This window comes from Dermacentor andersoni, chromosome 10 (genome assembly GCF_023375885.2).
Source record: "Dermacentor andersoni chromosome 10, qqDerAnde1_hic_scaffold, whole genome shotgun sequence".
Classification (NCBI taxonomy): Eukaryota; Metazoa; Arthropoda; class Arachnida; order Ixodida; family Ixodidae; genus Dermacentor; species Dermacentor andersoni.
This window is the reverse complement of record NC_092823.1, coordinates 79,245,181-79,271,796: the sequence shown is the minus strand read 5'-3', so window position 1 is coordinate 79,271,796 and position 26,616 is coordinate 79,245,181. Positions and strand designations below refer to the sequence as shown.

General features: G+C 48.6%; 1 protein-coding gene across 3 annotated transcripts in view; it reads right to left on the bottom strand.

The window, feature by feature from the left end:
• The window catches only part of LOC126544116 (prestin-like), a 261,205-nt gene that overhangs the window by 122,206 nt on the left and 112,383 nt on the right, over positions 1-26,616 (bottom strand). Inside the window, exon 1 of one of the 3 annotated variants that reach the window (XM_055062458.2) lies at positions 17,190-17,501. The exons of the other annotated variants lie outside the window; for them this stretch is intronic. The gene's annotated coding sequence lies outside the window, so the exon portion shown is untranslated. Of the gene's footprint in view, positions 1-17,189; positions 17,502-26,616 lie in introns of those variants that run through there. 3 annotated transcript variants of the gene reach the window in all.

The following is a 26,616-nucleotide window of genomic DNA, read 5'->3' as shown; positions in this document are numbered from 1 at the left end:
CTGGCAATTCGGCCCGTGGAATCGAATTGGCAAAGCTCTTCGTTCGTAAATGATCTTTGCGATTGGCTGGCCCCGTTAGCTAAGGATACGCCCGCGATTAGGATTGGCCCACGTTTTCTGTTACGGGCAATTCTACCCTAAAAAGATTCTGTGAATACGGGGCCTCATGCCGAATGAAAAAAATTTCTTTTTACTTCTGTACTCGCTAAGATTATGCATTCCGTCTGGACTGACTGAAATTTGTTCACACGAACAAATGCAGCATACCAGCTTTCTGTCAGAAGCGGCCCTGTTTTTTGTTTAAAGAACCTTACACAAACGATACTTCAGCAGTATTAAAGCACCATCTCAATTCGTCAAAAGAAAAATGCACCTTTCGATAAAGATTACGCAGAATACTGTCAGGGCAAAAAAGAAAAAAGAAAAAGAAACTACCGCCCTTACACTGCGCAATTGGCTGCACTGGGATGCTGCGGTTTAATTTTGACCACCCGGGTTTTTTTTTTCTTTTTTTAATCTTGGGGTTTTACGTGCCGCAACCAGTTTCTGATCATGAGGCACGCCGTGGTGGAGAACTCCGGGAATTTCGACCACCTGGGGTTCTTCAACGTGCACCTAAATCATAGTACCACGAGTGTTTTCGCATTTCGCCCCCATCGAAATGCGACCGCCGTGGCCACACCCGGGGTTCTTTGACGCTCAATAAAAGTACGGCACACGAGCGTATTCGCATTCCGAGCCCTTCAGAACACGGTTGCGGTTAATCCACTCCAATAACTCGTGTTCGACAGCTCAACGCCACGGCCACTGAGTCACTGTGCCGGTTGTCAGGAGCGAATAGCATTAAAAGAGTGCGTACACTGTCCGCCACAGCATCTCCGCTCGACCATACGAGATACTCTACGGAAAGCCGTAAGAGAGTGTACGGAAATAGCCACAGCCCGAGCAGGACAAGAAGTGAGTCAACACTTCACGCGATCTCCCGTGTCCTACGGGCCCCTCGGAGCCATAATCCTCCACACCGCGCTCATTATAGCATACCGAAAAGTGCGGGAGACCATCAAGCCCTCGGTCTACGCATAACCGTGCTACCCGAGGAGATAGGCGGCTTCTTTCCCGAGACGGACCCTCTACAACAGCACTCTGCTCGATCCGCCGCAGTCCACTTCCTGAGTATCGCGGCTTTTAATCTCGGCAGCAACGGGGCGACCGGTTTGATGCCTCGGGCCCGGACAGTTCTGAGAGCCGCCGCCGCCGACGGTCGTAAAGGCTTCCGAATCTCATCCCTATCGCAAAGTGCGATCGAGTATTCGAGTTTTTGCACCGTGCGAGCGACACGGTGGCCGTGGTTTTACTTATTTGCTGCCGCCTCCAGTCGCCTTGTCTCTACTGTGTCACGTGCCGAGCTTGCGTCGCGAATTAACGCGAACGCGGTCTTGAAGCCGACGCAGCAGGTGTGCAGAGGACTAAACGTTCTTGAAAAGAAACCAAAGTTGAAAGGAAAGTGAAGTTCTTTATATGGTGAAGCGTGTCTTATTAAAGGTGGCACTGATATTGAGGACACTTCGTAGTGTTCGAAATAAAGATGATACAGTTTATCCACTACTCCACCCTCCGCCCCCTTATTGATAATAAACAGCAAAACAGCGGCACTGGTCGAACATTGAATAGACATAGAAGAGCACGCCACAGAGCACAAAGCATAAAAATGTGCGCTTTTTGTGCTTCAGGGCTGTTTGCCATTGGCCGGGAGCCTTTACTACCGTCATGTTGAACATCCTGATTGGCTAGCATTTACCTTTACAAAAAGCTCAAGGGAATAGTGGCCGAATTAACAGTTTTTCTTTTTCGTGTGTGCTCTTTGCGATTGGTGGGCTATTTTTTCTGAAGCTGTGTCTCACATTGTTTTTTTTTTCTTACGAACATTTCAAGCGTGCCAAATAATTTTTTGGTGACTACGGGCACCGAAACGCAGGAAGAACATGTGCCAGTATTCACAACACTCTCCGTTCGTGTGTGTGTGTGTTTCGTACCACTGGGTATTCGTCCAGCATGTCAAGCATCAGCGTTGACAGGAATTTGCTCTCACGAAAGGTTCTAGTGCACGTAATGAGAGCAGCATTCCGGGCAAGTTGGTAATCCATTACTTAAATGATATTGCGCGACAAAAAAACGACACGGATGTGAGAGAAGACGACACACCAAGCACAAACTTTCAGCTAAGTGCCAACAACTAAGTTGCAACAACTTTATTGTGCCACATAGTGGCACAATAAACTTAGTTGAAAGTTTGCGCTTGCTGTGTCGTCTTCTCTCATGTCCGTGTCGTTTTTTTTGTCGCGCAATATCATTTAAGTTCTAGTGTAAGAAAGCTTTCTGAATACAGGCGCAATGTTTCCTACATTGGCTCATGCACTGCCGACCCGATTATGGGAGCGCTAACCGCAGAACACGTGAGACCGGCCCAATGCCATGCCTCTCCGTTGCGGAGCGAGGAAACCCGCTCCGGTTACGAGGCGAGCGATGGTCTAGACCGTGAAATATATGGAATTCGGCGCATTGCGTGATACTGTGCCCCTTCTGCGCAAAGACTGCACAGTCCTGTGGAAATGCATTGCACGTGACCAAGAGGATCGAGATCGGGCGATTGGACCCGTGGACGTGACATATTACTGCACCGCATAAGCTCTACTTCTCCTTTTTTTTCTGTTTTCTTGTGTCGAGCAACCAGTCGGCTAACCGCAGTGCGTGCTTGTTCGTGTTTAAGATGCTCAATCTTGTGTGTGTGTGTGCGCTAGGACGTTCGAAGTTGCGGGAGTGATTTATTTTTGCCGATTATTTCTCCTGATCACAATGTGTGCCGATCGCGAAGCCGGTTTGCGGCGCTGCATAGCACAGCCTGCGATATACTGCGCAGAAAGCCAGGTTTGCCCAGCCTTTATTAATGAGAAATTAAACAAATGAAACTGAACTGTTGAAGAGTAGCGTAGTCTCTCTCTCTGTCTCTCTCTCTCTCTCTCTCTCTCTCTATATATATATATATATATATATATATATATATATTGTTACACATGAAGAAAACGAAGAGCAGTGAACGTGCTTGCGGTCCCGAGTGGAAGAAGGAAGAAGAGAACGACGCTCAGTGGATAAACCAGCTGACCGCTCTTGCGCTCACCTTCGCGACTTAAAGTAAACGGTCCCCTTCATCCGTAAGGGTTACAAACGGTCCCCTTCGCGCGCAACAAAGTGGTGGAGGTGCTGGGTATCGCTCACAACAACGGAATCATCACTGCCGCAGCTTCGTCGAAGCCGTCGACTTGCCGGCCTCCCGCCATCAGCCGTGACCATCTTCGACATGCCAGAAGAAGGAGCCACTTCGAGGGCAACGCCTAGCAGTCCACTGCCATACTACCGAGTTCCACCCACCTTCGGAGGCAAAGCGGGGGAAGATGCCGACGAGTGGCTCGTCCACTACAAACGAGTGAGCAAATCCAACGGGTGGGATGCAACCACTCAGCTCACCAATGTGGTGTTCTCCCTGACCGATACCGCCCTCGTGTGGTACGAGAACCACGAGGACGCGCTTACGACGTGGGAACGTTTTGTTGACGAGTTAAAGGCGTGTTTTGGGGACTCAGTCGCCAAAAAGAAGCGTGCGGAGCAGACACTGTCGCAACGGGCGCAGCTACCAGGTGAGACATGCACAACATACATCGAAGAAGTGTTAAAGCTGTGCAAGGTGGTCAATGCTCGCATGTCGGAAGAAGATAAAGTTGGACATTTGCTGAAAGGAGTGGCTGAGGATGTCTACAATTTTCTAATTGGAAAGGAGAGCCTGAGTTCTGTGTCCGACGTCATTCGGCACTGCAGAACTTTTGAAACGCTCAAGATGCGTCGGATTGCGCCAAAGTTTGGTCGGTTGGCAAACGTTACGACGGTTGCCAGTGTGGACACGAGCCCTTGCCTCGACCTTCCTTCGACCATCCGACAGATTGTCCGCGAGGAACTTTCCCGCCGCGAAGGGTTGTTGCATTCAACTGTTGACCACCATGGCGTGTACACGTCACGAGAGGCTATGACGGCGCCACATTCGGCCCCTTGGCAGCCGATGGTTACCGCAGCGGCCGTGGAGTACAGCGCAGCCCCACAGTCGAGGATGACAACACGCCCGCCGACTCCGCGCTATGACCAACGCAATCAGCGCACGCCTTCTCGACGCCCGATGTATCGCCGTGACACACGCCACGAACCAACCCACTACACGCGGGAAAATGATAATATCCGCTTCATCGACGAACGACCAAGGTTTCGACCTCTCCCGGTGTGTTATTCCTGTGGTGTCCCGGGTCATATATCGCGGTTTTGCAACCAGCGTATGACCACGTGGTATGACCAGTCGTCAGAGTTTTCTCGGCCCTCCGAACGGCCACACGGTGCCCCGTGGCCAGCACACGTATCGTCTGGCGACGAGTATTGGCCGAGCAGCTCCCGGAATCGCTCCCCAGCATCTGACAGAAGTTTGACACCCCCACCGCAACGTCGTGCTCCCCGTTCTCCCTCACCGCTGCGTCGCACCGCGTCCCCTTCGTCACCGGAAAACTAGCTAGCGCGGCCGATGGAGGTGAGGTCGCTGGAGACGTGCTACTGACAGAAATACCTCCTGTGTTGATGCTGAAAAACAAAGTGCGCGTGCTTGTAGATAATGTCCCTGTGATGGCTCTGGTGGACACAGGTGCAACAATTTCGGTCATGAGTGTCTCTTTTAAACACGTGTTAGGGCGAAAGGTTTTGTTTAAATGGGACCAAGATTCAAAGTTCTGTGGAGTGAGTGGTGAGCCGTTGCGACCTATTGGTGTGTGTAGTGCTGACGTATTTTTGGGAGGCCATGTTATTACGACAGAGTTTGTAATTATTCCTCGGTCGACCCATGATGTTATTCTCGGCATGGACTTCTTGCGGGAGTGTGGTGCTACTGTCGACTGCCGCACAGCAAAAGTATTCTTAAGTGGTAGGATTCCATCAGGACTCCTGGAGAACCCTGTAGATCGCGAAACTACACTATGTGTTTGTGGTGATACGGTCATACCTGCATCATCTACCGTTTGCGTTCCCGTTGTCTGTTGCGGCGCCGATTCCGACTGCTTCGAAGCTACCGTAGAACCGATGCACTTTAACTGTATGAAGAAGAATGTGTTGGTGCCACATTGTGTGGTGTCGATCAAAGGCGGACGCACTGGTTTATGGACCGTAAACTGTTCTAAGGAGCCCGTTATACTATCAGATGGCATGAAATTAGCATTCGCCAGGGAACACGCGTCCTTATCAGTGGCTGAACTTACAGATGTGCATGAAGAACCTGATGGCCACCGTTCGGAAACGGCCCTTTTGTCGATGGTAAATAAATCGCTCAGTACGAGTGAACGCCGAACGTTAGTGGGTGTGCTTTCGAAGCACGTTTCGGTATTCGACTTTGCGCAGAAGGACAATATACCTGCAATCCCTGCGTCTCGAACGCGCCATACCATCACCACGGGTTCGGCAAATCCGATTAGACAAAAGCCATATCGTGTTTCACCATCAGAGCGCCAGATTATCAACGAACAAGTGCACGAAATGATGAAAAAGGGAGTCGTACAAGAGTCAGCAAGCCCGTGGGCAGCTCCAGTGATTCTTGTTAAAAAAGAAGATGGATCTTGGAGATTTTGCGTCGACTATCGCCGTTTGAATGCTGTAACAAAAAAGGACGTGTACCCACTCCCACGTATTGATGACGCAATAGACTGCCTTCATTCCGCCTCTTACTTTTCCTCAGTAGATTTACGATCCGGCTATTGGCAAATTCCGATGCATCCTGACGACAAGGAGAAGACTGCCTTTGTAACCCCTGACGGGCTCTTCGAATTTAATGTGATGCCATTTGGATTGTGCAACGCTCCGGCAACTTTCGAGAGATTTATGGACACTGTATTGCGTGGCTTGAAGTGGAACATCTGCATGTGCTACCTCGACGACGTCGTCATCTTTGGCCGCACCTTCAGCGAACACAACTCGCGTCTGGATATTGTCCTGAACTGCATCAGAAACGCTGGTCTAGTTTTAAACTCTAAGAAATGCCACTTCGGAGACCGCCAAACCCTTGTGCTTGGGCACCTCGTCGACAAGGATGGCATCCGCCCTGATCCCCAGAAAACAGCAGCCGTTGAAGCGTTCAGTGCACCGCGCTGTGTCAAGGAGCTCCGTAGTTTTCTGGGGCTTTGTTCCTATTTCCGCCGATTTATTCCTAAATTCGCCGACGTTGCGTATCCGCTGACATGCCTGCTACGAAAGGACACCCCCTTTGAGTGGACTCCGGAGTGCGACTCTTCTTTTCGTCAGTTGAAGTTCCTGCTGACGTCACGACCGGTTCTTCAACACTTCAGTCCTTCAGCTCCGACAGAACTCCATACGGATGCCAGTGGCATAGGTATTGGTGCCGTCCTAGTTCAACGCTACGGTGACCGCGAACACGTGATCGCATATGCAAGCCGCTCATTAAGTAGGCCCGAGCAGAATTACACTGTGACGGAACAAGAATGCCTCGCGGTAATATTTGCGGTTCAGCGGTTTCGTTCTTACCTGTATGGACGCCCCTTTACAGTGGTCACCGACCACCACTCATTGTGTTGGCTTGTGAATCTTCGTGACCCTTGTGGCCGCCTTGCGCGCTGGGCGCTCCGACTGCAAGAATACAGCTTCACCGTCTCTTATAAGAGTGGTCGACGACACGCTGATGCGGACTGTCTCTCGCGTATGCCACTTAGTACTACGGACTGTGACGCCGACGACTTCGATCACCTCGTGGCTTCTGTGTCGCCGCGTTTTCCAGACGTCGACTGCTTCAAAACCGAACAGCGAAAAGACGATAAATTAACACCGCTCTTCACCGCTACGACCGCCTCGACGACAGCAAACCATTTCTGTGTACGTGATGGACTCCTCTATAAGAAGAACTTTTCCAGCACTGGCGCACGTTTTCTCCTAGTGGTGCCGGAGAGCCTTCGCACAGCGATTCTGAGTGCTATGCACGACGACGCTACGTCTGGCCATCTAGGTTCGGCGAGGACGCTCTACCGGATTCAGGAACGCTTTTATTGGCCTGGAATGCGACAATCTGTTGAGACGTATGTGGCCAGCTGCATGCAGTGTCAGCGCCACAAACGGCCATCTACTGCTCCAGCAGGTCTTCTGCAGCCGATCCCGCCTCCAAGCACGCCTTTCCAACAAGTGGGCATTGACTTCGTAGGCCCATTTCCAAAATCAGCCAAGGGAAACCGTTGGATAGTTGTTTGCGTCGACTACCTCACACGCTACTGCGAGACGGCGGCCGTGCCCTCCGCAACTGCCACTCACGTTTCAACATTCCTGCTGCAATATGTGATCCTGCGACATGGTCCGCCTCGCGTGATCATCAGCGACCGTGGACGACAATTCACAGCAGACGTCGTAGAGGAGCTGCTTCGTTTGTGTGATTCCCACTTGCGTCACTCGACACCATACCATCCACAAACGAATGGGCTTACGGAGCGCACCAACCGAACAATTGTAAACATGCTATCTATGTACGTTTCATCCGACCACAAGAACTGGGATGACGTACTGCCTTTTATCACGTACGCGTTCAACACCGCCAAGCACGAGACCACCGGCTATAGCCCTTTTTTCCTGCTGTACGCACGGCCACCCCGGTACACAATCGACACTGTTTTCCCCTTCTGCAGTCACGAAAATCCCACTGTCGCCGAGACTCTCTGCCTCGCCGAAGAAGCTCGTCGTATTGCTCGTTTGCGCACTTTGGCATCGCAGGACAGATCAAAAGCACGCTACGACATTCGCCACCGACCGGTAACCTATCGCCCTGGTGATTTAGTTTGGCTGTGGACTCCAGTACGGAAACGCGGGTTATGCCAAAAGCTTTTGGCCACCTACGATGGACCGTTTGTGATTATTAACAGACTCACGGAAGTCACGTATAACATAGCTCGCCTCACGGCGAGTGGTAGAAGAGCTGCCAGGACACAAGTGGTCCATGTCGCCCGCTTGAAATTGTTCACGTCAAGACACATGGATTGACTCGCCCGGCGGGCTTCGTCTGCGACGAGAGGAATGTTACACATGAAGAAAACGAAGAGCAGTGAACGTGCTTGCGGTCCCGAGTGGAAGAAGGAAGAAGAGAACGACGCTCAGTGGATAAACCAGCTGACCGCTCTTGCGCTCACCTTCGCGACTTAAAGTAAACGGTCCCCTTCATCCGTAAGGGTTACAAACGGTCCCCTTCGCGCGCAACAATATATATATATATATATATATATATATATATATATATATATATATATATGTATGTATGTATACACGATCTCCACGCCATCAATAGTCAGCGAACAAGGCAGCAACCTGTTCCCAATGAACGCAATTCCCTGTGATTGATATAGTCCTGGCGCTTTGGGTACCGCAATACTAGTCTACAGTACAGATGCTCAATCACTCGGAAGCCAGCCTAATTTGTAGAATACGAACTGGATTGGCCAACGCTCCGTTTTGAGCGTTCAAAACTAGCTGAGCTTGCGCTCCTCAATGTACAAATTGCAAAGAACTTGGCGATGCTCAACACTTCATTGGCTCCTGCCGGCGCTTCAACGTCGAAAGAAAGGCTTTGCTTGGCAATTTGAAAACACGGGCTTTTCCATATGGGCATCTACAAAGGATAAAGTTCACCCAAGGAACAATGATGATGCGTTAGAAATTGTTATTCTTTCTACTAGCGGGTATGCACGGCACTGAACGTTTGGGCACGTGGTAGCGCATTTATGAAAATCAGAAAAAAAAAAAAACACAGGGCCAGACATTGAAGGCCCAGTTTGCCAGGCTAATCCTCGCCCGTAGTGAACAACTTCAATAACGAGCCAACGAAATATACTATTCCTTCTTTAACCTGCCGCTTTGATAAGCTTGTAAGGTTCGAAGCCTGGCAAAAATTTTAGTTTCCTTTAGGTACATCCCATCCTGGCGGTGAAATCTGCAAGGCTGACAAAGAAAATTGTGCCCCCTGAACATACTTCAGACTCAAACCGCGTACAACAACTTCATCAAATATAGCGAGGATACGTACTCAATTTATCGACTAACGCTACCTGTGCATCTTGCTCAACGAAGGGCACTTTAAATCTTCCTCAGAGAAATCGGTCTTAATGAGATCATTTGGTTTCTTGCGTGCTGTGGTGGGTGTGTTTAGTCAGCTTTTGTATGTTCATACCCGCCGTGGTGGCTCAGCGGCTATGGTGTTGGGCTGCTGAGCACGAGGTCGCGGGATCTAATCCCGGCCACGGCGGCCGCGTTTCGATGGGGGCGAAATGCGAAAACACCCGTGTACTTAGATTGAGGTGCACGTTAAAGATCCCCAGGTGGTCAAAATTTCCGGAGTACCACTACTTCGTGCCTCATAATCAGACAGTGGTTTTGGAACGTAAAACCCCATAATTTAATTTTCTCAAGTGTGCCTTGAAAAGACTGGACGATAGGCCATTTACAGAAGCTAAGGTAATGGGAGCCTGGCCTCACAGTTTATCAGCCCAGAAATCCATTCGAGCGTTTCTTCAGTAGCTTAAGGTAACAGACTTGAGTGCCTGATTGTAGACATGCTGCACCTTGCTTACTGCATGTGAAAGTGCTATTAGACTCAGGTCCTCTCTCTCTCTCTTTCTTTCACTCCCTCTCCCCTTCTTCACGTGTAGAGTTGCAAACTGGACTCAGTCTAGTTAAGCTCCCTCCCTTTCCTTCCTCCTTTCTCTCTCTTTCTCTGTTTCTCTCTCTCTCTCTGCATTTTCAAGGGGAGTATGGTAGCATACTCCCCTTGAAGATGCATTACCAACAAGCCCACATTGCAACCCTCGTGAACTCTCTCTGCAGGGCGAAGTCCTGACTGCGATAGCAAGGTTTAGCTTAGCGCTCGAATTTCTCGGATGGTGCTGTAACTATAAGCGAGTCCTACTAACGCGCACACGACATATGCGAGTGCGCCAAAATTTCTGGCCCCCTAAAAGCTTTAACATGCCTTGCGCGGTTTATAATGACATCGCAAAGGCGCAACTAAGCTTCCTGTCCCAAGCTGCGCCAGGAAAACATCATTTTCAGGGTTGAGCACTGAGATATTTTTTTCTTTTTTTTTTGTCTGCACCTATAGTAAGTGTTTGAGAAGACTTGAGATAAAAGGAATGCGCCGTTGATGCTACGTTTCATGAAATTTGTTTGCGCGCTGCCATTATCAAAATTCTTGAGAATAATTTTGTCAACAACGTAAGACGTGTCATGAGCAGGCTTCAGTGACTGACTAGAGTAGCAATAGAAGCCGCATAAAGGCATGGATAAGCATAAAGCATGCATATGCATAAATATATGTGGAACCCCACGGCGACGCCAACGCCAGCAGCTAAAGTTCACTTGGAGTGTCCGTATAATTGCTATCGCTATGTAACTCACAGTGAGACTAATCAGCCGCTGCCCCATATCAAGTTCAGTCATAAGGAGTCCTGCCTCCACATTTTCAACTGTGCTCGGTCGCCCCTTGTCCTCGTTACCACCCTTGTTCGTTGTTAATGCCGTGTTGCCATTGCTAAACCTGATTTTAAAGAAGAACATGCACATCCCCCTCTCCACAGTAAATGGCGACCTGTTTCAAAATGAGGCCGGCCACTAGTACGGTATTCAATGGTGAACTTCGGCGAGAGGTACTACTAAAGACGGTCGCATGAATTATATATGGTTAACCTAGCCAAGTACGTCAACATTTAAACCACGGCACAACCGCATATGTGATGCTTGCGATGATGTCCAGTGATAATGGTATTGTGGCCTCACAAAAACACATAAGCTTGGCGCGCACAACTTTCCGTGTAATCCCGCTTCTCAAATTTCTCGGACTGCTATGTCGAGATAATGCCGCCTAATGCGTGCAGTGCGTTTGCGCCATATTTTTTTAAATGTTGGGGCTGCAATGTTTTGAATTCTTTTGCGACGTAAATGCTCTCGCTAACCTGTTTTGTTCGCGTTTGACAGGTGTTACTACGGTCGATTGCTTTCCGCGTCAGCGCATTTACTCTTTTATTTCTTGGCCTTTCCCCCCGACCTCGGCTCGGTGATATTTTTTTCTTTTATTTGCCTTTCACGTTCAAGTTCCAGGAAAGTAAGACTGCCGGTGATGCCTGTCTGCATACTTTTCCGGCATACGATCAGCGTAATGTGACGTAAACATCTAATAACCGAGGCTAATGATACCCTGCGTAATTTCTGCCGTCGCACTCACGCCCCGCTTTGACACAAACTGAAGCTGCCGAATTTAAATTGGAGTTTCTGGAAGATCAGTCCGTGCACTCCGATGCATTATCTTATTTTGATGTTCACGTAAGCATGAATATAAAATGAGCAAGGTATCGGTGTATCTAGTCCTTTTCTTTAGCACTTGGAACTGTGAAAATACATAATACTAATATTTTGTACGTTTTTGTTAAAGGATGGCGCCCAAATGAAGCCAAATCAGTGACTTCGTGCTTTTGTGCCTTCATTCGGCGCCATTGAGGAATGCCAATAATACAACAATTGAACCAATCAATGACATGCCAAAGTAGGCCAAAGCCTCAGGAGGGCGGGCCAAAGTAGTTAATCACGGCAAAAATGGCAAGTGATGGAGTCCGAATTATATACCGGGCGTTTATATTCACTGGAAACTGATATTTTAAAAAGCAACATTGAACTGATGCGACGGTGCTTTCCTCAATGCTTGTCCATTCAGCGTAGCGCAAACTAGACCTTTGAATAGCCGCCACATTGCGATCGTTATCGTTAGCAAAACAGGTTAATTGCCTTTTTTGTTACTGGTGTTACGACGGTATCGCAGGTAGATGCTGCCCGAGGTAAAGCAAACTTGCCTGATTCTGAAAGTCTTTTCTTTGTGGCAGCGCAACAGAAACCGAAGTAATTACTTTGATATGAGTTGCAGTGCCCCGTGCACACACTTTTTTCGTTAATTCTTCTATTTTAAAGAATAATTTTCTGTACCATTTGATTTTACTTTCCTGCTGCAGCTAATGGTGTCTTGCCGAACATTACTCCCACACGGGACAACACTTTCATATTTAATACCACTACAGGTGTGCTCGCTGCTGGCCTCATTTTCTATAGAATTACGCAGCGGTACAGCGAATTGTATCCAAATATCCTCTCTTGACCAAATACGCGTAATTGAGATCAGAATTCCTTTTGTTAAAATAAATCTTTATCTGGCCATACTTCCGGGTTCGGCGCGTCTGCATGGTAGCTCTGTCGCCAAGATCTCTTAACGATTGTGCTATCTCTAGGATCAGCCAACTCTAGTTCGCGCCCCGACACTGTAGACGGTGTCATAGCAAATTGGACGGATCCCATAGATAAATTAATAAACAAACAATGTGCGGCACCGTGGGTCACGTGGTTGGATTATCCGCGTCTGGGCGTCTTCCCTGCAAGGAGGCATCGCTACGGTGCAAAATACTGCGCAGAATATTATCAGCTTCACGAAAGCTTCGCTTCTCGGGTACCAAAATGTGGTTCGGATCTGCATATCATTACGTTTCTTCTTTAATTTTTTGTCTTCCCGTAAGAGTCGGCACAGTGCACTAAGCCGTTCAGGTCACCGTGAACTCGGCCCGATTTCGCACTGGCGCAGTATTTGCGTGTACGCCACGGCATCGCAGTCGCACTTTGCAACACGAGATAGGAAATGTCAACCACTAACCGGCTCCGCAAACTTCTGGACAGGCTCGCGTATAGTAGCGCGTGCGCACGCGTTCGCAGCATAAGGAGACCACAGCGCCTGCTGCGGGGGAAAAAGAAAAGAAGAGGAAACAGGAGCACCGCGTGGGAAAATGTCGCGATATCGAACGCCACTCGCGTGACGTCGTCCATGCAAAGGGTCCATCTACCACCCCCCCGATCTTACACGCATACGCACACACAAACGCGCTCGCTCGCTCGCACGGCCAAGACAACTCCCAGTGTTTTCTTCCGTCTTGACGGGTGCGAAGCCCGCTCTGTCATTCCTCGCCATCTCCGGGTTCCTATCCTCCACGGCCAGCCCGATACGCTTCGAATACGCGACCGACGACAATTGCTTGCCGGTTGCCTTTCGAAAGCGCTCCCCCTGGGGGGGGGGGGGCACCTTGCGTGTCAATGAAGCCGTGAGAAATCGCCCGTCCATTATCTCGAGAGTAGGCTTGGCTCGCGTTGTCCAGCTGTCCGCGGCTCTCCTCGAGCCACTGTCCGCAGCTATGGGAATAAGGAACGTGCGTGTTTTGCCGATCCTGAAGTATAGATCTGCTAGCGACGACCTACGAAGCTTCCGCGTTGGTCGTGCCATAACCGCACTCGAATGACCCACACCAGGGTGTTCGGTGTCACTGCGGTCGAAAACGGAGCCCCAGTGCTTGCGCATTGTTCTCCCCCAGCGAAGACGTTTTTCCTGGTGACATATAGGGAACGCGGTATCAAAAACTGTATGCTCGGGGCGAGCTGTGTCATTAAAGTGGTGCAAGGTTTCGGCGGAGCCGACAGCGCGCAAATCCTCCCTGCTACTTGCCTGGCCTGCGACCCTTCTCAGTAGCACACGTGTTCGGTGGGACGTTGTCCTGCCTCAAACGATCAGGTTGCTTCGTAAAACTGCGTTTTCGCAACCTGGACGATGACAGCGCGCCGTATATAAATAGGCACAGGGTGCCCTTAGATTTAGCGGCCAGTTAAGATTACTTGAAATCACACTTTTATACAGGTAACTGCTTCGACTTGGTGAATATTTCGGCCCCGAGCTATTGTTATAACTATGTGGCCCTAACAGCCATACAAAACTTTCTCTCAGCACTTTCAGCTCCAGAATGAAAGCGACACCGATGGTCACGCTTTGCTCCTTTACCATGTTGTAATGTTAGAAGAAAATAGCCGTTGAAGGCAGCTTTACTTTGGAATGCACGCATTACAACTTTCACTTTCTTCTTGTGGGTGCCTTGACCCTCGACAATGCATTTTGTTCGTGATTGCTGACCGGCGGTAACGGAGATCTGAAGCTCCTCATTCAAATATCGCCTGTGGGCCTGCTATCAGCTTTATCTCCTACAACCTGAATTCAGGTCAGACAGCATGATATAAGAGAGAAGGGAGTTATGGTGAAAACGTGCACATGTGCTCACAGCGGGCCAATTGTGCTAATTATTAGTGCACCAGTGGGTTGCATACGAATCGTTCATGTAAACTTTCAGGATTCATGCTGGGCAGTGCTACAGCAGGTTGACCTCTTGGTTATGCTTTAGCCTGAGCTATAGCTAATAAACGTACAACACTCCATTCAACTGCATTGTTAAGATTACACAAGACTTTCGGGTTTCTTGTTGCTCCCATATCCTGGTTTATCCATACTTCGTTCGACAGAACGTGTAAGAGAAACACAGGCAGTGGAACGTAAGTTTGCTTGGTCGTAAGCTTTGAGAACGCCGGTGGACCGAATGGCCCGATCTGAGCTTTCCTGCTGATCTTGATTCTAGCCCTTTCGCTTGGCCTTGACACATTGAAGGTGAATATGGTTGTCAGAAAGTGATGCAATAGTTTGCATGTATTCTTACTACTATTCGAAAGGCATTTCCATATCTCTACCCGCAATCTTCTGATGTGGGGAGTACGTCTAGCACACTTTTCTCCAATGCGTACTAATAATATGTATGTATTTCGCTGAAGTGTCCAGTTGACACCCTCCTGCTGACACCCAGGTGCCTCACTAACTAGAAGGCAAAGCGAGCATCAGATGACGTCGTCATTTTCCCACTTTCCACATTCTATTTTTATCTTCCAAGAATGCATCCACTGTGGTGAAGTAACTGAAATACAATTAACCTGATCATCATATGTGTAAACGTGACGTTGGCGGCGGATCGTTGTGGTACTGGCGGTGGCAAAAGGCAGAGTTGACTTAAATTATACGTTGATGAGACCCCGTTACCACCATACATGTATGATGAGCACAAGGGACAAAGTACCTTATTGAATGCCACAACTGGGAGTATGAAGGGAGCTCCCACCTAACAAGATGGCTATGCAACGATCATAGCAATGATGTCGGTATTAATGCATAGTGTACAATGACGAGCCTGCACTCATTCATTCTTCGGACTTCGGAGAACTGGAATCGCTTTCTCCGATCAATAGCTTCCGTGCAAGACATTTTTTTTTTTTGGTAGCTACTAGACAACATCGTATAAATATGATTTTTCTGTATTTATTGCTCCTCTAAATTCTGCCACTTCCCTTTGTAATGCCTTTGGGACTCCAGGGTGCTCACGGATGAAATAAATAAAATGAAAAGGTCATGCTTCGCTCTGTGTGCACGTGATCCCGCAGTCACGCACGAAATTTACGGCGAAATTAGAGTCGAATACAGTGCAACCCGCACGATCAAATAAGGGGCACAAAATCATACTGAGCAGACTGACTGATTGCAGTAAACGTTGGTAAGGGTGAACACAGCGTATCTTAAAGAACCGCGCTTCGGGCGGCCTCGGCACGCTCCAACGCACCGTCATTGACTGAGCTTGCGAAGGCAGGCAGGCAGGCAGGCAGGCAGGCTTTGAAAAGGTAATCACAGGGCGGCTGTACAATTTAGCCCCTGCAAACAAAGGAATATCGCTTGGATTTGGGCTTAAGGTGCTTGTAACCACTGACAGAAGGGAACACAATGGGCACCTGCCACAGTTTGTCAAGCACTGAGCGGTGGTTTAAGGCGTTGTTAACGGTGGCCAGTTGCAGTTCGTGCTGCACGACTTGGCGCCACAGACAAGCTGGGCACTGGTCAAGCGTGTCTGTTCAGTCGTGAGACCAGTGCACGTTAGAGCAGAAAACAGTGCCCATTGAGGCCGCTCGTTGCACGAAGGAAAGCTGATATCGCACGGGCAGAATCGAGCGAAGAAAGAACCCTTACAAAGGACTTGCTCAATACTGTCTCTGTTAACTTACATGTACATGTGTTACTGTATCTTTTCTGCGGGTGCTATGCATAGTTTAGCAGCCTGCGAGCAAGCTTCACTTTACCAGTCTACACGCTATTCTTTCTATAGACGCCACTCGGCGCCGCAATTCTTTCATTCAATAAAAGAGGCTAGCGAAAACCAGGACGACCACAATATGAGAGGGACACACACAGATGCTCTTCTGTGTGTGTCCCTCTCGTTTTGTGGTCACCCTGGTTTGCGCTGTTCTCTTTTAATGGACATGTACCAACTTGCCCCTGCAGAAGTTTTACAGAATTTCTTTCATTCTTCATCAGTTTCAACCTTTCCATTTATTATGTTAGCTTGTCCTCCTGAGACTGTGTGTGCACTAATAGGTAATCTTGCTTATTAATCGCAAAATAAAATTACTAATTTATCAACCTCACAAGAATAGCGCGAAAGCAAAGGTAGAAGTTCCAATGAGGCAATTAGAAATAATCCTGCCATCGTTGTACTTTTCCTATGGTAAGTCAGGTACGAAAGGCAGAGCTTAAAGACTAAAATGAAATAAGCATTTATTTTGTAACAAATAAAAGCATCATCAGCGCCGAATACCGAGCTTTAGTTCTAAGTACTCACCTTGCATTCTGCAATGCTGCGTTACCCCACATTAGTATGTCCATTTGTCGGACTGGGTTGCTTGCTGTAATGCTGCAACTTCAGGAGCAGCACCGTCTTTTTGAGCTCTTGGTGTAATTCGCATCTGAAGTGCAACCTTGTTCAAGTTTTTGGGATTTATCGGGTGCGGATGAAGCCAATGACATACGATGTCAGAATGTGTAGACCGAACGGGACGACTGCTACGCCGCCGGCGTTTAAATGATGTGGCGAGACAATCACTAGTTTCACAATGCGGAGTCGTTGCAATGGCATCTTGGTATGTCATCTTGTAACGTCAGCCTACGGCAACAATACAAGCACGCCATAATAGCGCATGAACACATATACACGGCGATAACGTTTATATGGAGATTTTTGTTGGAAATTAGTGGCTGTGTACGTCCGTTCATGTCCTCGTCTTTTAAACGCTACACGGCTATTCCACGGTGGCCATCGGCATGGTGCGACATACAGCAACCTCACGCGTAAACGTACCTGAAAAGGCGGATACGTGTTACAACCTCCAGGCACAGCGCGATGTTCACGGGTCCCTGATGAACCAGTCTTTCCCATCCTGCTCATTGCGCACAACAGGCAACAGCTGTCGGCGCCGATTTGTCCACGCAGCGGTCAACCGACGAGCCCGACGGCCAGCCGAAACGAGAGAAACACTTGGAAGCGGTGATCGAGTACACACACACACTGACGCACCGACACGAACACCAGCAAACGCGATCAGACGGGAAGAGAGGCGCACCTCCGCACGTGAGTTCAGGAACCCAACATCATCGGACTCGGCCAGCAAACCGAAGAAGGACGTCAACGGCCGGCTCCAGTCCAGGAACTAGCTTTCCGACGAGGGGGATAGGGGTGGGTGGGTGCGGGCGACTCGAAGACACGCCGGCGGTCACCCAAGCGCGAGCGTTGAACGAGAAAAAGAGTTCCGAAAGCCAGACCAGACGCTCGTCTGCGAAGCGGCCTCGATTTGGATGTGTGGCCGCCGCCGCCGCGTGCGATGTGGGGTGGTCGAGGTTCCTTCCCCTTCCTCCTCCTCCTCCTCTTGTCGTGTCTCTCTCTCACCTTTTCTCTCTCTCTCTCTCTCTCGTGTTCTTTCTGCGACTGCCCCGTGTGCAGTACCCTCAGCAAGCGTCCAGCGCTGGGTGTCGATCAACTGACCGGTCCATGTCGACCAGAAGCCCCGTGGCAGGGACAGCTTGGGAAGCGTCCTTCTTTCTCAATCCCCCGCCCGTTTTGTTTTGTCGGTGCCACTACTTCTTTTGCTCTCTCCTCCTGACCACCAGGTGATGCGAGGGGGGTTTTACCATTCCCTCGGCTATATCGTTTTAAACCAGAGAGAGTACTCCTTCTCACGAAGACAACTCTTTCCCCGGTCGTCGTCTCTGCTGCAGCCGCTGGTGGCGGCTTGTTCCGAGGAAGTATACGAAGAGGATGTTCGTATTCCAGCGTCTCGAGAGTCGAATGGAAAGGGAGTGAACCCCTTCACGAAGCCGGTTATGCCTTTCGGTTTCTGCTTTTGGTCGTTCCGCTTGTCTAACTCTCTTTTTTCCCCCACTTCTCATGCTTGCGTTACGCTGCGGCCCCCCTTTAACGCTTATGCTGCATACCTTGTGCAATGCGTCCAGTTGGCACTTTTTCTTTCGGTAATAAGTTATTTTTTAGCACATCCCTAGTTTTTCGTACTTAGCTGTTGGGACTTCTTTCAGCCATTCAGGGCATGGAGTTCGATCACGCGAGGGTGCAACGTTCGCAGCATACAATAATGCAGTTTACGCCGTTAAAGGTGCTTATTTTGCTCGCTTGCCGGAGACGCCACCTGAAGGTCATTCCTTATCTTAATCCTGGTCGAAGTGCCTTTGGCGCAGCTGTAGCAGCCATTCAGAAAAAACTTCCGGCCCAGTTTTCTGCATATGTAGTCCACTAATGTAGGTTGGATTGGTTAACAGAAGTAAAGTATTGGCAGATCAAGATTAAGTCCTGTGTATGTCTCGCTCTGCATTACACTGGAGAGCGATGAAGCTTCCATAGTCAGTTCTGGAAGTAGTTCTAGGTTCTGAGAGAGGCCACATTAGAAACATTCATCGATACTTTTTTTGCTTTTCTGCAGGAAACGAAAGTGACCAGCCATAACTAAAAAAGCTCAATGGCAGTTAAAAGCTAGCTCCAATTCGGCACCTGATTCCTGAACGCATTGAAATGAAATAAATGAACTGTAGATGTAAAACATACTAATAGCAGTTGGCATAAATGTGTTTTTCCTTAATAACAATTTATTTGTTCTCAGAACTGTTTACTTTGGAAGTATGCAACTGACTAATGAGTAATAAGCATTCTATAAAAAAAGTTTATCTATAAAGGTCCTTTCTTATAGTTGTTTATTAAGAGTCAAGGCTTGATTAAATGCGTTCCCTAAGATTGTGGATGTTTCTAATCGAAAATAAAGAAATGAACCGGGCTCCAATGTAACTCATAGGAATAATCTGATCAAAGTGCATTGTCCATTTTCGCAAAATAAAAAAAGGAAGAAAGCAAACGTCAGGCGCGTCCAGACGCAACAACCTTTAGGGGGTTTCAACACAATGACGGTTTACACGGCGTACAGTAAGTAACCATAATTCATAAGAAACAAGTTGTTTACTTTCACTTGTAAACATGCCGAGCCTTCCGCTGTTCTCTGAGGCTTCAATTAAATGAAAAGCCAAATTGTGAGTTCCTTTCGGCGCCATGTTAGTGCCGGACGAGACACCCCAGCCTCGTCTTCCCGAAACAAACGGGGCTCCACCCTTGACCAGCACGTGACAAGGTGGACACGTGGCCCTGCTCTTCACAATGCGACCAAGCCCTCGAGCCACGTCACTTCTCAGGGCCATGGGCATTTCGTGCGCTCCTATTAACCGGTACTTTCCTCCGTGCCCTTAAAGCGCAACTGCTGTCCTCCCCCCAAGGACGTCACGGTTACTCCGGCGGCAGTCATGCCGCCATATGCTCCAGACAACATATCACCTTTGTAGTTTTTTTCTTTATTAAGAAATGCGTGTCCGCTAACCACGTGGCCGCGCAATGAATCGGGCAGGTCCGCAGAGAACACGCGAGCGTCATGAAGCCTGACAGCGATATGACCGATTGAGGAGGATCATGCGACAGACACGTTGTATTCGGGAGGGAATCATTGACGTGTATTTCTTTCTTTCTTTCTTTCTTTCTTTCTCTTTTTCTTTTGCAAACAATGGATCACTTGCCATGACGCGCATTTTCAATGATGTGAGACTGATGTTAGCGCGTAATTGTTTTAAGAAGCGCAGAAAAGATCGACAAGCGTGAATACTGGAGCCCTATCCTATAATGCCGAATGTCTGACAATATTTGCGTAATATAGCTACTGCAAGTCTCGTTTGCCGATATTTGGTTAAGGTTATACGGGAAACATACATATTAACAAAACAGAAGAATCAAATCTTCTGTGAAAGGCGCTGCCGGAAGTACTCAAGTCACCTAATCTAATCAAATAAATAATGAAAAAGTGCAATTTAATAAAATACACAATTGTGCAGCCAAAATGAAGCAGAAAGGAAATCATAAGGCATATACCGTTATGATTATCATATATGTGTCGTCTCTATTAGCGTAATGAATCATCTCGGCAGTCTACGGGATAGTTTTTATGCTCAATGAAGCTGCGTACCAAAGCCAAGTGGCGCATCAAGCAGCCGCAGATACATGCCTTCTGTAAGAGCCGCCTATGGCGAGAATACTGAGTTTGAAATAAGATCGTCACAGAAGCAAAACACTTGCGGCGCTAATCTATCAGGAGATTATGTTTCCAAGCCATGCCGCGTCAGAACACACAGTTGCCACTAAACTACTCCATGGGCTTTGGAATAATAAACGCTGTATTCATTCATTCATGCCATGAAACTGTGTGGCATCTCGGAATTTGTAGAGATAAATATAGTGCAAAATTATATCAATACCGAGAGACAAGACGCACCTTATATTTGTGTATTCCTGAAATTTTGAGGCACCCCTACCCGTCCCCAATAAATACACACATAAAATATATGCAAATTATCAAAGCATTTAAGAAACCGCAGTGTATAAAATGCGCGAATGCAAGGTGTTTGCGCAACTTGTTGAGCAGCACATTTCCTTCCACAAGCGTGCTCCTCAATTTAGCCGCTTTTCGTGGTTACAATGGTAAATATTTTGCATAGAAGGAATAATCTAGAGAGAGCTTTCAACCCAAATGAAAATTGCCCACTGCCACAGACTACTCAATAACAGCGCGGTATCAAGGATAATCGGATGAGAAATCATTGCCGCTGATTATTTCTCGACGAAGTTCTCCGCCGTGGGCATCGCCTGAGTGGCGTCTGCGAAGAAGTTGCTATAGGCTCATCACATTATCATGGACTCACGGAGTTCTCTCAAAATTAATGTATTATAATTTCGGGACAGTACTTTGCGATGAATAGCGAGACGTCGAGGTGTTAGCAAACACCCGTAATATATAACTCACCCATTGTATCAGCTCAATATATCACTAAATTGGAAATATTACACGAAGCATCGTGTTTTCACTCCCAACCTCACAGGCGAAAGATGTTCGTTATAGAACTTTCCGTCGCTTCAACGGCAACACCGTCTAGGGTGGCGTGCGCAAACAGACTCCTTGAATGAACGAACTTGTCCTCTTCGCGAAGGTCGCTCCTCTATAGCCACTGAAGTAAATCTTGCAAATATTTTGTCAGGTAAGGGGGTCTACGCATCCGCGGAAGGCTGGTTCGAAGGTCGCACGTCGACCAGAGGGGGAGGGTGCAAACACACATGAATGACAGACCGGGCCCGGCGTCCGCGGCCACGATAAAGCCAGGCAGTGAAGCGGAACGCTTTCGCTTAATCCCCTTTCGGTGGAAAGGCTGGCTGTTCGAGCTCAAAGTTGCCCTTCCGAGGCTCGCTCCACGGCGGGGACGCCCTTTAAAACGCTTCCATCACCAAAAGCCGCCCAGCCGCTGTCGAGCTTTCTCTGTGCGCGGAGTCATCCTTCATCCGTGCGCTTGAGTGCGCGCGGCACGCGACACGGATCGAAAAAAAAAATAATTTGGGCCTGTCGTCTTCCATTGAGGAGCGCGAGGGCGTGACGACTCGAGAATCGCAAATGAGCCGCCCGAAAAAAAAAACGCGCCTGGTGTCGTCCATCTTTGCGCAAAAGCGCCGCGGGCTGCACCGAAAGCGCATACCTCGGCCGCGCGCTTTCTGTGCGCCGTCGCCTGGAATTATGCGCGCGCGCGGAACGCCTTTTGTTCGTGCACGACATTGCGCCAACAATAGCGCGTGTACCGGTACCGAGCTTGGCCCGAGGAAACCAGAGCTGCGAGCAGTTTGCCCACGCGGTGGGGCTCGGTTTCGCCACTAAGTGGCGTGAAACGACAGGGCGCGTGTCTGTTCCCAAGAGGCATGAGAAATCGTAAACACTGCGTGCTCGATACCAGCGATCCATCGTTCTTTTTTTGTGTGTGTGACATCGAGATGGAACGCAGTGTTGATAGCGCTAGTTACAGTTGCTATGCTACAACTGCTGCAAAGTTGGGAAAGAACGCGTTACCGCCCTCTTACTGTTGGGATTTCGACTCCCCTACCAGTTGGCCCCGACAGGAACTGGCTGTATCACGAACCATTACCTAAACGTTTACAAATGCCGTTACACGGGACAAGCCTCAATGCGCTTGATTCTATAATATACATGTGTAGCGGCGCAGAAACGCTCAAGACCTGTATAAAGCGAAAATTGTCCCTTCTATATCCGATAAGCAACTCTCTTCTTCTTTAACGGAGCGCCCAGCTTCCTGAGCTGCTTCTTAAGAGTTGTCAGACGTCAATAGATTGCACTACTCATTTCACTGAAACAACTATGAATTTAAAGCTTCATATTGCACACTCGAGCACGTTCAGCCACCCATTCTTGCACGAGCACGCGCGTGCACGAATCCACATTGTGCGTGCTGTCTGTCCAACACACTAACTTTCATATCCACATGCCACAGACAAATGTGCACGTTATTTTTCCCTCCAGCAAACGAGGAAGGCCCGCGATCACGTTGAATTAAAGTATGTGAGGCCCGGATAGCATTGCGTCGATCACACCGGTAAGATCCGTAGATAAGAAATCGTTCATATAGCACAGCTACAAAGCCAATGACCATAAAACTAATGAATTGCTTCCGTATTGTAAGTGAACTACTTGCTTTCTTGGAGGGCTAATTTTTTTAAAGGGGATATCTTATCTCAAAACAACTTGTCCTCCTCGTGAAGGTCACCCCTCTGCTGCCACTGAAGTAAATATTGCAAATGTGCGGTCAGCTAGTGGGGTCCACATATGCCCAGAAGGCTGGCTTGAAGAGTGCGCGTCGACCAGAGTGGATAAGCATACATGAATGACAGACCGGGCACGGCGTCTGCCGGGCCCGGTTTTATATAGAAAAGCATCTTTATGTTCCTAAAAAGCAATGTAAATTTTGGCGGCGCGTTGGGAACTGCAGCTGGACACATCCTTGTAGGAACGGCTCGGTGCGGCCTCAAGCGACGACACGATGGGACGATGCGCGTGGTTGTAGCCGAATACTGCATATTCAATTAACCTCCTCTTTCGGTCTCACTGTTCGAAATATCTCCAAAGGAATGCGAATCGTTGTCCTCATCCTGCAGAGTTTTCTTTCGCCAGGATTTTTACGAGCGATGCATTTGCGGATTGAGAAATATTCGAACGTCCGTTGTTTTTATATCGTTTGAAGAAAGGTTGTGCAAATTCCATCACGTTTCCTAGTGGCTTGGATAGATGCCCCCCCCCCCCCCTACCCCTCCCCCCCCCCCGGAGTTGCAAGTTGAAAAGAAAAAAGAAAGGAAACTCACAGAACAGGCGCGCTCCTGCGCCTACCGCCATAAAGGCAGTGCAGGAAGAAACTTCCGTGTATCGACAGGCCCCCAGTAAGCACTTCACTGACTTTCGATGCCAATTCGGTGCTCCAGATTCGGTCCGTCTCGATATCTCCTTCCCGACGCATCAGCCGAGGCGTTTATTTCTCAATGGCAGTGGCGTATCGATGTCTCCTAGACAATAGAAGCGTACTCGAGAGCCCTTTCTGCCCGCGTGTGTCTCGCGCTGAAAGCGGAGAAGAACCGACCGTCACGGCTCGAAGCCCGTCGCGGCAATCGCGTCGTGACGAAAGCACCTAATGATTACAGCGACGGGGACGGGACCGCCGAGGACTGTGTACCGCATCCTTCGCTAATGCCAGCTTGCCCCATCTAATTGCCCGCCATACGAGAAGTTTTTCAATGAACAAGTAAGGATGAAGAAAGCGAATGGCTACGCCCTTCGGCAGTCGCACGTGTCAGTTGATTTCTCTTACTTTCCCCCCTCTTCTAAGCTAACTTTTTCTCCCAGAAGAGCGATTCTCCTTCTTGCGTGTCGCAGGCGGACCGTAAACGATTTTCTTTATTTATCGCCGCAGTTCCGTGATTTTCCGCAATTGGGCAACATTCGACATGGCGTGCGCGGCTGTGCACAACTGGTGTTCGCCGCTGCCTCGAGTGGAAAGCAATACCGTTCGGGCCGGACTAGCCTGCGTCGTCCGAGCTGGAGTTGCTGCGCAGTGGACAGGGCATCACTGCCGTAAAGGGAAGAGAACGAAGACGTGTAAGCCAGACGAAAGCAATCGAACCGCTTTTGACTCCTAAATTATCGGCCTTGGGAAGTGACAAGACGCGCGCCAGTGACTTTCGGCGAATGCCGGTGTTCCCACTGGGGGACAATAGAAGGCACGAAAGAGAAATGCTGCGCTCAACATCAACCATTCCTCTGAGTCAAGTCAGGGTTAGCGCTTTTATATCAGTATGCGTAGCCTGCTAAGCCACGTACCAAACTGAGGTATCTATTGCACACTATATAGGTTCGCGACAACGGGCCACTTACGATAGCGTATGTGTCAACACTAGTCAGGTTTTCTTTAATTATGGGGTTTTAGACCATCTCGGGATCTTCAACGCCCGCCTAAATCTAAGTACACGGGTGTTTTCGCATTTTGCCCTCATCGAAATGTGGCCGCCGTGGCCGGCATTTGGTGCCGCGACCTCGTGCTTAGCAGCCCAACACCATAGCCACTAAGCAGGCTGAGTCAGGTTTTCAACGCGCAAAACAAGTTATCCTTTCAAATAAAGTGCGTAAGCAGTATTGTATTTGCACACTACACTTCCGTAAACAGGCCAGGTATGATTGCGTATGTGTCTACACCAGTAATGTATCCAGCATGTAACAGAAGCTATTGTTTTAAATGAAGAGCCTAATCAGTAAAATTGTATTCGAACGCTGAGCGTCCTCCGTCAACGAACCAGTTATTATCGCGTATGAGTAACACCAGTCAAGTTTTTACAGTGCAATAATACAGCGAAGCTTCATGTGGCTAGCCGATTCGTCCGTACGTCCGCCGTCTGTCGCCTCTACGCCCAAAACTGTTCCGGCGCAATCCCAAGCGCATGCACGAAAAAATATAAATAAAAAAGCAAGAGAAATGCGCGCTTGGCTTCGCCAGTAGTGACGTCGTTGCTCTCCGTCGCAGCCGAGCGCGCGCGCAGCAGTTTCTCTCCGGGTCCGAAATGGGTAGGCCACGCGTCATACGTACTCCTGAGGAGCAGGCAGCTTTCGATGAGCAACGCCGTGAGCAGAACTGGGCACGAGCTAGTCTACACTGTGCCGATCTGCAGCCATGGCAGAAGAACAGACTTGTCCAGCCGAGCGCAAGCAGCAACTGCGTACCGAGGATACGAAAGCCTACCAAGCTGTCATTTAATGAATCGTCGTGATTAACCCAGTGATAAACATCGGCGCCGCACATTTCAGCTTCGCCGTTAACCATCCGTACGGAGTGCTTACGCGGTGATTCTTTTTTTTAAAATAATATCTGTAAGTAAAATAAAGCTTATAAACATTAAAAATAATATAAAGCCCGTGACTTCGACCATTTCGTAGACAGAAAGTTTGGCTTTCAATCCCGAAGGCGAATCCTCGCCTACACAACACGCACCATAACACCATCGCCAAGAGTATGACATTCGCTCTCAGGGTACTCTGGCCTCGTAAATATGGGGAAAAAGATATCTCGATTACGGATGTATCCTCGAAGGGTGGAAGACTCCAGGTCGGATCATACCAACCTTTCAATGTCAGCGGGACTTCGTCCTGAAAGGTGGCGTTACAGGGCGACCGTGAAACGCCCACCCGAAACCCTTTTCCATTTCCTTACTCTGTTAACTTGCATGCTTGCCGTAGGCCAAAGCCTCCTCTTCATGGAAATAAAATTTATTCATTAATCATATTCGCGGAGGATCTAATTTAAGCGATCCCATCATATCTCAAGTGTCCTTGAGATGGTACAATTCAGCATAAGGCTTCTGCAATTATTTTTCGAATATCTCAATTCCCTCTTGTTGTGTTGGGTGCCTGCACGGGGAAAATTAGCCGCTCTACAATTTTCGGTAAGTAACTGGAACTGATGGCGATGGCGATAGCGAATTTTTAGGAGTTCGGCGCTTGTAGCTACGACAGCTGACAACATTCAGCTTTCTGAATGGCAGCGCCTCAATCTACCTGAGAATACAAATTCATCATCGTTTCACCCAACTGAGTGAGTCGTGGTCGCCTTTTGCAGTTCCATTTCTTGAATGCCGCATTTATGAATTAACTTAAAGCCCTTCTAATATGCAGTCTTTTTTTGTTGTAGATAAACATCAAAGTGGCGCTTTCGAATCGTGATTGTGTCGCTGGGACTCGTCTTTTGATTTCCTTTATTTTCTAGAGTTTGTCTCAGTAAATAAATTTTTCTCTCTGAACATTTCTGTTGCAGCCCAGTTC